This window comes from Amborella trichopoda, chromosome 7 (genome assembly GCF_054954075.1).
Source record: "Amborella trichopoda isolate Santa Cruz 75 chromosome 7, AtrichopodaSantaCruz75HAP2 v2.0, whole genome shotgun sequence".
Taxonomy (NCBI): domain Eukaryota; kingdom Viridiplantae; phylum Streptophyta; class Magnoliopsida; order Amborellales; family Amborellaceae; genus Amborella; species Amborella trichopoda.
In genome coordinates this window covers 27,006,142-27,017,500 of record NC_142342.1, presented here as the reverse complement: position 1 = coordinate 27,017,500, position 11,359 = coordinate 27,006,142, and the positions used below count along the sequence as shown (strand labels likewise).

At 34.5% G+C, this 11,359-nt stretch overlaps 1 long non-coding RNA gene across 1 annotated transcript; it reads right to left on the bottom strand.

Moving 5' to 3' along the window:
* Positions 1-4,109: 4,109 nt before the first annotated feature.
* On the bottom strand, positions 4,110-8,743 carry LOC105420546 (uncharacterized). Its single transcript, XR_002280700.2, has 3 exons — positions 8,392-8,743; positions 6,895-7,088; positions 4,110-4,663 (listed from the first exon to the last, which is right to left on the bottom strand). It is a non-coding gene; the product is annotated as an uncharacterized LOC105420546 (long non-coding RNA).
* Positions 8,744-11,359: the final 2,616 nt, after the last annotated feature.

The window sequence follows — 11,359 nt, the reverse complement described above, 5'->3', positions numbered from 1 at the left end:
CCATCTACCCACAAATCAAAAACAAAAACAAAAACTTCTTCTCCATTGTGGATTCTTCCATTTTTCGTAGTAGTCTCTCACATGTAAATCTCTTTCTCAAACTTCTCTCTCCAAACCTCTTTGACCTTTTCTCTTCTCTCGTGCTTAGAGAAAGAAAGCCTGATCCTTTATCAAAAGAAGGAAGATGAATAATTTTGTTGTAGAAATACTCTCTCTCTCTAAAATACAGGATGAGATTTTTCACTATGATTAGAGTGGGTTTATCTAATGGGGTGGTGTTCTGCTTTGCTTCTGCTATCCTAGCTTTGGCCTTGGCTGGATGCCTACTCAAACCCTTGTAAATTCTTTCTTTCTTCTTCTTTAGTCATATCAACAATTTTCAGAGTAGCCCTAAAAGGATGGTTTTCAGTTATTATTCAATACCAATGCAAGGTATGTTTATAACTATCACCATTCTAGGGTTCCTCTGTTTTCTTTTTTTCTTTCAGTAGCGAGAGAGAGGTTTTATTTTTTTAAGGACCCAAATTGACCAAAATATGTGGTCTTTCTTGGTTTTTTTTCTACTTTTTACTTTTATCTCAGTTAAAAAAGAGGGAAAATTACACATATATCCGTTATATTTTGCGTTATTACGGATGTACCGAATAGTTTCCGTTATTACATATCAGTCTGTTTTCTATATTTCATAACACAATTTTTTAAAAAATACGACTTTACTATTTTTCGGGTGTTCAACATCTGAATTGAAGGGTTTTTCGAATGTTCAACATCCGAAAATAGCTGAAAGTTTAACGTTCGCATTCATATTTTTGGATGTTGGACATCCAAAAATAGCACATTTTCGGATGTTCAACATCCGAAAATGTGCCTACAAAAAAAACCTTATGGAATTTCGCAGTCAAATTTTCGGACGTTGAACATTTGAAAAATGTGCCTGCGGAATGTGAATGTTAAACTTTCGGGCTATTTTCGGATGTTGAACATCTGAAAAACCTTTCAATTCGAATGTTGAACACCCAAAAAAGGGTAAAGTCATTTTTTTAAAAAAATTGCGTTATGAAAGGTAAAAAAACAGACAGATATGTAATAACGGAAACTTTTTGGTACATCTATAATAACGTAAAATATAACGGATATGTGTGTAATTTTCACTAAAAAGAATGATTCAATTGGCATGGTAGGATTGATATAGATAATCTTGGTTTTCTTTTATTCACTATATTTGGGTGTATTTCTCTTTTCATTTCCTTGTAGGTCTTGGATGAGCAAATGGATATTTGCATATGTCTCGCTTTCATATTATGATAATCTATGTGCTCGATTATTGCCTCCATTTGTGTGTATTTCTTTTCTCACTTCTTTTACTTGGTTGAGCAAAGGGATGTATGCCTATAAATTCTCCATATTAAGACAAGAACCCTTTAGAGCAATATATTTTTATACAAAAATGGTGAAATATGACTTTTTAATTTGGTTTTCCTTCTCATTCTTTTCTCATTGTAGTGAAGAATGGCCCGCTATTGTCACATGATAAATGGTGAAGTAAATTTGATCCAAATAATATGGGGAACGATTTAATGCACTTAGTGTGTAACCGATTGGGAAGGGTTGGTTTGTTAGTGACTTTAAAAGAGATTGTAGCACTAGCTATGAGTATTCATGATGGGGTAAAAAGTATTTGGTTTATATTTCTTTTCTTGCTATATTTATTAATATTTTGAACACAATTAAAATGGGAATTTGGGCGAGACTGGTAAGTGATAATGCTTTTTCCAATGTTGATATCAGTGAATTCAATTGTGGTTCCTAATGGATATGTAAATAGTTATTTAAATGCTCATTTATCCCCAAATTCTTGTTCAAGTATTTTTGTTTATTTTATTTTAATAGTAATTCAAGTAATTCTTACACAAAAATACCTTTGTTATAAATTTCAAATAGTTAGCCTAATTAGCGAATAATTCATTAATTTAGATGGGTTTGCTGAATTTTGATCTTTTTCATATGAATAATGCAACTATTCACAATCAAATTATATGCATTTGTTAAGTTGTTGTGGTTAGTACTGTGAACTAATTCCAATGTTTTATACTTTCTCTTTGTGTTCACAACTTTCAAAGAACTATGTGTTTCTTAGTGGGCATGTAACTAGTTTTTGGATACTCACTCATTTTAATTCTAGTAATATGCTTTTATCCTTTGGAAGCCCTTCAAATAATTCTTTACATAAGCAAATTTTTGTTCTTAATTTCAAGTGGTTAGATATTTATCAACAACATACTGGTAATTCATTTATTCACTTGGATGTGCAAAATATCAATAAGTTCTCATATGGATAGTGCAAAGAACAGAAATTACAAAACAAGTTAGCAAGTACGTCAAATGAATCATCCAATTAATATGTATCGTTACTGCTATTGTGACCAAGTGATTTGAATGGATTTTTGTCCTTCTTACTACTAGTTTTAAATGGATTTTTCTCCTTTTGCTGATATTTGGGCAGGTTGATTGTCTCAATGTCACTTTTGAACTTGGTGTCATATGAGATTCAAAGATATTTGATAAAACCACTTTGGTTTAATTTATTGAAAGATGCATTTTGGTGACCTTGGAACCAAATACAATGGTATACCTCAATAAAAAAAGAAAGTAGACTCCAACGCAACGTCCAAAATGCTCCTTTTGCTCTAAGAAAGCATAATAAGCATTCCACTTGTGTTGACATAACTAAAGCTCCACAGCTGCAATTAAAAGGACTTTTTGTTTCCACCTAGAAATATAAAGGGATGAAACCCCACAAAATTGTGATGATTTTGTTTGAAGAGTAATTAATGATGTGTAAAGTATAAACTAATTTAATAGCCACATTTTTGTATTGTGTTTTGTATTTCCCCCAATGTTGAAACCATCTTGAGAATTCATCACAATAACCATTTCATACATCACAATTGCTTTTCTTAGATGCTATCTATTTTTTTCTTCTAATGCTTGGTTGATCATTTCAGTGTGTTAGAAAGCATAACGTTTACTTGATCAATGATTATATACTTGTCTTATTTTTAGATTTTAAGTGTTAGATTTTGTTTTTATAATCTTCCTTTATAAATTGTTTGCTCTGGCTAGTGATTTTAGATGTAGTTATTCGAAACCACAATATAAATTCTAACTTTTGTTTTTTGTTTGTTGTAATTTTTGCTGAATCAATATAAACTAGAGACTCTTTTAGTTTTACAAAATAATAATAATAATAATAAAATTATTTTATTCTGATCCTTTGTGTTGTCTTTGTCAGGCCTTTGTAGATATTCATTCCAGAGGGTAAGAAACTGAAGTTAAAGTCATTGATCTCAAGCCCCTCGTTAATATTACCTTTTGAGCCTAACTAATGGTTTAGCCTAAATATGTATGGTGGCATGAGCCTTGAGGATTTTTCAGGTTATTTAGATGGTAGTGGAAGGCCTATTACTATATGCCAACGTAACCAATCACAACCACCCATTAGCATCAATGGCTACTCTATCCAAAGTACGTCTTTGTCTTACTTGACCATGATCTGGGCAAGATCTCAATATGCAAGTGACATGCACAAATCTAGTGTGAAGTGTCTCCTTAAGTAGTTTGTGGTGAAAGTTAATTGAACGGTGTCATGTTTGGATATTCATTTGTACTCTTAAATATATGTTTAATCATTCAGGGCTTTGTAGTTCATGTTGTTTTCATACAGTGTAAAGTTTTGATTTATAATCCCCAGGGGGCGGAATAAGAGCAAAGGCCAAGTGCTTCCTTTGTTTTGTAAATTTATTATTCTTATATGTTGAATATTTCACTGTTCATACATTTTTGTTTTTGGTTACATAACATATGTGAGAGATAAGCATAGAGCATTTGGTATCTATCGTGATGAGAGAGAGAGAGAGATAGCATTTGGTATCTATCATGATGTGAGAGAGAGTGTGGGAGGATCGACTGCTACACATCGCACATCTCAACAAATTCATTGCATAAGTTTGGACCTAAAATACGAGTCATGAAATGATGCAACTAATGCAACTTGAATACTAGATCCACCAATATGCTCATTTGTAAAAAAAAAAAAGAATAAGACAAGATAGATAAAGGTTGAGAAAACACATCAACCTAGTACATTAGACCTACTAATATGCTTACATGTTAAAACAAAAAATATAAAGATGAGTTTAATGTTTCACCTTCACATTATAAAATGATAATAATTGTTCAAAATATCTAAGGGGATTACAATGTCTATCCTCCAACCCTCCATCCCCAAAAGTAACAAAAAGAAAAAAGAAAAACAAAAATGATGAAATCATAAAATAAATCAAAATGCTTCTTTGTCAAGATATGTGTTGATCTGTGAATGGGGAAGGAAAGAGTAACTTTTAGAAGCACACCAGCTTCATTAAGCGGCCACACCACACCACATACACATTCTTAAATAGCACTCTCAACCACACTTTCAATTTCAAGTTAGGTGTCCAACTTGTTCAAACAAAAAAAAAAAACCCATATACTTACATCATAAACTTTGACTACTCACCACATATCCACCAATTCTTTGATGTTATTATAAGCTTTGATTGCTCTCCAAAATGGAAATCATATCCACCACTTGTCAACCTCTATCCAAGATCATCAACTCTTTCTGTGAATCAAATTTTTGCTATAAAATTCAGGAATATGTTGCTATTTTATTCACAAAATTTATATAATCTGATCATGGAATTACATATGATGAACTTAAGTAATAAAATGACATAATAGTTGAATGGCATAGCACAAACCAAAATTACCATAAACATTATCAGAAGCCTATGTTGAAGAAAGGATATGTTTTTCACAAAACGTCATCTTCCACACTTTTTCATGCATATCATAAGGGCTCAAATTTAGTACCTCTGTTTAGTAGAGTATTCCATTATCATATACATAGAAAATTATCACAAACTGGAATACACACTTGCTTCTTACACAAACGTCATACCTTGCAAAGGTAACCAACTTCAAAATTACCAAAAAAATATGTAAGTATATATCCAAAAAATTTGTGTAATTACATATCAAAAAATTAATTATATATCAAATTAAAGGCTAATCATTGTTGCTCTTGAGCTACGACACTTTGAGTGTTACCCATACTTCGTGGGGAGTTACTTGGGCCCTCGACAGTGACGCTTTTGTACCAAAATATAAAAGGAAAACAACTCAATAATAATAGGAGCATTTCAGAAGGCAATTTTCATGCAATAGATTCTATTATTAAGATCATTTTCTAAACAATATTTCATTCGTTATTTAATAATAAGTATGGATTCTTACATTTAAAGGAAAATCTATCCTTAATTTATAGAAACTAAGTAACTTAAGTAAGCATTCCACTTTTATAGAGTTTGGGTAGTAGCTAACAAACACAAAATCATTCATAATCATTAAACTTGAGTCATCAAAGTATTAAAGAAACAATAAATAATACTTCAATTAACTTTAGAAATCTAAACTCATAACTATGAAATATGATTGATTATATCTTGCACAATTACGCCTATCATGACCTGTGACTCCACGGCCACCACACTTTCTCTTACTTGTTCTCTCTTCGTGCCGTGGTTTGATTCTCAAAGGGGTAGGTGGTAGTCCTTTCGGCTTTACACAAGTTGAAGCCTTTATAGTCACATGTGGGTTTGAAGCCACAGAAAAGATGGGATTCACACAAATGGCAGATGTTCTTAAGGATGTTGGGCGACTAGGGGTAGGAGAGACTTGTTTTGTGGAAGCTCTCTCCTTGTCCGCTCTAGCAGCAACCTTGTCACATACCTCATATATAACCATCTTTGCATATGCAATACACTAGGACTCACGACCCCATTAGCTAATAACATGTTGCACTATTGAAATAGATCATTGTAATGTATGGAATAAGTATCCTCACGATTGGCCCTTGATTTCGAAAACCATCATGAGCAACCCCCTATGTCACATCCTTTATCCATCGCTTTATTATATAATATTGGGATAACTCAAGGATATTTTTTAAAACAAATACCCGAAGCATATGATTACAAGGGATATCAATACGCTCATATATATGTTACTTTCTCCTCATTGTTACTTAATATGAGCAGGGTGTCATGCCCCATTTTTTTTCAAACTGAAAGTGCATATCATCCCATCATGCTCTTACACTTCACAAGTAAGTTCAGTGGCCTTCATCAACTATGGTTGAAAGAAGTTTTTAAAGGCAGTTGGGGTGTAAAGTTCGCAATATTCATAATGGGTATTTCATTATGAGATTTGAAGTCTGCATTGTTTTTCTCATTAAACTTTTTATCAATTAACTCTTGAAATCGCCTAACAAATGCAGTCAAGTCAATATGGGAATTTACTTATGCTTTAATGTCCTTATTCATGGTTCGCTTCTTCCATTGGTCCTATTGCCAGTAGAGAAGCAATCTTGCAAATATACATCTATCCACTGGTGTCGGATTTCATATAGGGACTGCTTCCAATCATTGTTCATCAATTCATATCTCTTTATCATTTTTTGCCACTGCACCATTTTTTGCTTGATATTTTGGGTAATATGCCATCTACATAAGTGATGTCGGGATTTCGGGAATATCTTTTTTATTGCAAGGGTCATTGCCCTATCTTGGTCTGTGATAACTATTTTGGGTTGGGGTGCATTCATCACCTCTGATACTTCTTGTACTGCAGACGTTGTTTATACATATTCACGACCAATGACAGACCCATCTTTTCTTGATTGACAAGTCAAAGAACATCGAACACTAAAAACCATTCTTTTTTCATATTTATTATAGAAATCAAATGCAGCTTCAAGAGATTCAAACTGTATACCTTCTTGCGGAACCTTACCATTACATTCAGAAGTTATTGTCTCTACTGTCCAAGTCTCATCCTGACTTGCATAAGAGTCACTGCCATTATCACCACCCACATGTGTAATATCATCTGTTTCATTATCGCTATGCTCCTCGACAACATGAACATCTGAAATACTCTCCACCTCCATGTCAATTACATTCTTGGTGTCCAGCTTTAGGTCCATCCTATTTTATAGACCCATAAACATGAAAAGAAAATCTAATTAGACTTTTATCCACTCGTTTTAAGTCAAATTTATTCAAAAAACTCTAAAGCTAGAATTAAGGACTTCTCCTTATCATACAATTATCAGGCTTTAATTACTACTTCTTTAACACTCCTAATATTTCTAAGATGGTTATCTTTATCAAGACAACAATAGCAACAAAAGAATAAACACATAAATATCATAAGGGTGCCACCAATATACTCATAAAATTTTCTATCATCAACAAGCACTCCCATTTTCGGTTTACATACTCATTTATACACATCAAAAACTCTTATTGTATAAAAAATTGGCAAGCCTTTCTTCCTCATTCGTATACAAAAAATATTTTGTATTCTCATAAAATATTAGTGCAACTAATATGTTGCTACAAATTTATAGAAAAATTGCAACATTTCATAACATCATCCACATCGAATTCCTATTAATCCATACATGTAATGTGCATTGACAAGTATATAACACTCATTTATATGATATAAATGAGTTCAAAATCGAAAAACAAAATATTAAGTTAAATTAATGGATTCGGAAAAATTTTAACTGTATCTAACATGTTGCAAATTTACATAAATTTTGCAGCATCTCTGGTTGCACCATTTCAAAATCCATTTACCATGTACAATGGTTTTGGTAATTGCAATTTTTAGGAAAATTATTCAATTGAGTGGTTAAAATCTTTCATTCTTTTTATTTTCCAGACATATTGGTTTGATTTCTTTTTTGCTAGGCCTGATTCAAATTAATTTAGCAAGTGGATTAAGATCTTAGAAAATTTATATCCTAATTTCAAAGTAAATAATAAAATTAAATGTACCAAATTATCGATCTTGAATTGAAAATGATTTTCTCATAGTTCGCCCTAATCTGATCACCATTTATCCAAAAAACATTTTCCCCCAAAATAAAAAGTAAAAGAAAAAAAATTGAAAATAAATTCAGTGACTGAATCCAAGGTTCTTCGAAAACTGTGGACTTTGCTAGAATAAACATCGAGAAAATTCAAGCAAGTAATGGATGCATGAATTATAGTTCTACATAGAACAAAATGAGGTGGAAGAAAAATGTAAGGCAAAAAAAGAAAAAAGAGAGAATAACTTCGATATACCACAACTTTGATTTGCACAAAAGAATCCTCATTAAGACAAAGAAATACCCAAAGAAATCACCAAGAAAAAAGGAAAAAGAAGAAGAAAGTAGCTCATACCAAAATAGTTGATTTGAGAAAAAAATCTTCATTAGGGCAAAAAACTAATTACCTAGAGAGATTGTTCTGGATGTCGTACTCTAAAAGCCACGATAGAGAGACGGCTTGCTTAAGGTGCTGTAATTGCAATGGTTGCTGACGATTTTGAATGGCAACAAATACCAGCCGAGAGAGTCATCGAACTTTTCGAATGGCAACAAATGCTCAGAGGACCTTTTCTAACCCTAGCCCGAATGCATTCCTTCAATCTTCTCTCTCTTTACTTTTCTTCCATATGCTCCTCCTATTTCCCTCAATCTTCTCTCTTTATACCCTCTCTCAACCTTCTCTCTCTAAAGTGCTGGGGCCTTTCTAATCCTAATTTTAATACTCTCCTTCAATCTTCTCTCTCTCTAAGGGGTTCTTTCCATCTCTAGCGAGAGATATTAAGATGTTCTGCGATAAATATGATGATGGAGAGAGGGAGACGTCCAAAAGCATAGAGAGAGAATTTGGAAGGAAATTAAAAAGGGCAATCGGGGCTTTACATTTTCCTGTTTACCCTCTCTCCTTTCTTTTTTAAATATCCACCGTCCATTTTATTGGATGGTGAGGAGGGTTGCAACCTTTATTGTTGGAATAGGGTTGTAACCAAATTAAAACTTTTCCCATATATATATATATATATATATATATATATATATATATATATATATATATATATATATATATATATGTGTGTGTGTGTGTGTGTGTGTGTGTGTGTGTGTGTGTGCGCACGCGCACCCGTGCACGTTTACGAATGCACCCAGACTGGTAGACACTTAGGCAAGTGTGAGCTTTATCCGTGTATGGCACATCTGAATGTTGAATCTGCATGGATTAATAAATTGCATTGTCTACATGCCCAAGTTGCCAGAATAGGATTAAGAGATTGGCTACAACATGTCTATCTTGCCTACTTTCCAAATATTTCCTGGTCAATGGATGTGGTGTGGCAACTATTTCAGCTACCATGCATCATGGCTATTGCACAAGTGTAATCACACACTTGTGTTAGGGAGAGAGCTCTACTAGGTTTTTATTTGGATGATGGTTTTCAGCCATGGCTATGAGATCGTGTGATCTCCGCATAGTGTCTATGGACAGCCCTAGCCATGAGGAGGCTCTTCCCATGGATGGAAAACCACCAGATCCGAAGAACAATGCTTCTATTATGGGATCTGGTGGTAACGGTGATAGGGAAAGGTACATCAATGGGCCTGGTTATCTAGTAATCAGTAGTTATGGTCTTGAAGGGAATCACTCAGTCGGTTGTCTTGGTTTCAAGTCCGGGTGCGTTAAGGTTTCAAATGGTGACTTAAGACTTGATTGTGAGGATCAACTCATCACTAGTTCCGGTTATCGAGTTGTATCTGGTGGAAACTTTGGTTTTCAGGCCTGCACTTGTGGTGATAACAGTAGATCAGTTGGTGATCTAAGCCATATATCTGGGGGCGATAAGGATATATCAGATGGTGTTGGCTGAGATGTCCATGAGGGGATAAATCACGGTGTAGTGGATTCTGGTCACGTTGTAGGGGATGAATATGCCTTTGATGGGTTTTATGTAGCTAGTCCTGATCATCGTGTAGTGGATATGCAAACTCGTGGAGACGATTAGGACCAGCCCCATCATCGTGATACAATCACAAGTTCAGTTCTTTGGACGTTGTTGTTGCTACCACCACAGGCTCTTCTATGAACACTGCTAACATGGGACTGTATTCTCCCACCATAGGCTCATCTATGGACATTGGTAATGTTTTGTCCATTATGCTCATATGCACCTTATGTGCTTCTTCACGGCTTCATCATCAGCTCTCCTGGTGCTATTGGTGAGCATGAGCTGAATATGGTTCGAAAGTTGGGTGATCACGATGACAGTGTGGTGGCTCATCGGGATCTTTCTTTGGGTACTGATGTGTCTTCGCATCAGCTTTCTGTTCGTCAGGACGTAAATGTTTTCCTGCAAAAGAGCTATTCTAATTTGGTTCATGTAGATGGGTTCACATGAATAAAGAGGTCAATGATGAACCTCTTAGTAAAGAGGATCTATAAAAGGAATATGGTACAAACCCTACCAAGGTAACCAATGCACCTAGAGATCAAAACCATGAAAGAATGGAGGCTAGAAATCGTGATGAGGAGCATATAGAGGCTTTATCAATGGGTGCTCATGTTGCATTACATGAGCTTTCGGATGGTGTTGCTGTGAATATAGCTTTCGGGCTTCAAGATAGTGATGTTGATGCTAAATGCAGAGGCAAGGGACCCTTGCTATTGGGTGAATCTTCCAAGTCCTATGTTGGCAAGGATGAGAGGGAGGGCCATGGATTTATTGGTTTTCCTCTATCACCAAGCACATCTTTCAAAGATAAAGGTAAGGACACTGATCTGATAATGATCAGAATCTTAACAATGGATATAAGGAGGACTTTCCCCCCTTGATTTATGGATCGAAGATTAAGGAGGGGTCTCTTGTAACCCCTAATTGTTGGGATTCAAGCAAATCCACGGATTTCCTATTCGAAGAAAAAGGGATTCAAAATGGGGTTTATTACTTTGACAGTATGGATATTACTTCAACTGAATATATTAATGGCAAATGTTATGTGAAAATTGAACAGGAGCTAGTCAAATCATGCTTTGAAAAGTGGGAGAAGTGTCTTCTGGGTATTTCCTGGGTCGCAAACCGGAATGGATGTATATGAAAGGGATGTTACAGAAGATGTGGAGGCTAAAGAATGATCTTGAATTTTTTTCTCTTGGAAATGGGTTCTTTGATATTTTGATTTAAATCAAAGCAGAAATGGAAATAACATGCACAGATGGCCCTTGGTTTGTAAACAAAAAGTGCTTGGTTCTTCAAGAAGGGGACCCTTCAGTCCAACCTTCTAAATGCACACGACAAACTGTCCCAATGTGGATCAAATTGCCAAACTTTCCACTCATCTTCTGAGAACCGAGGATTCTATTTTGTATTGCGTCAAGAGTAGGGA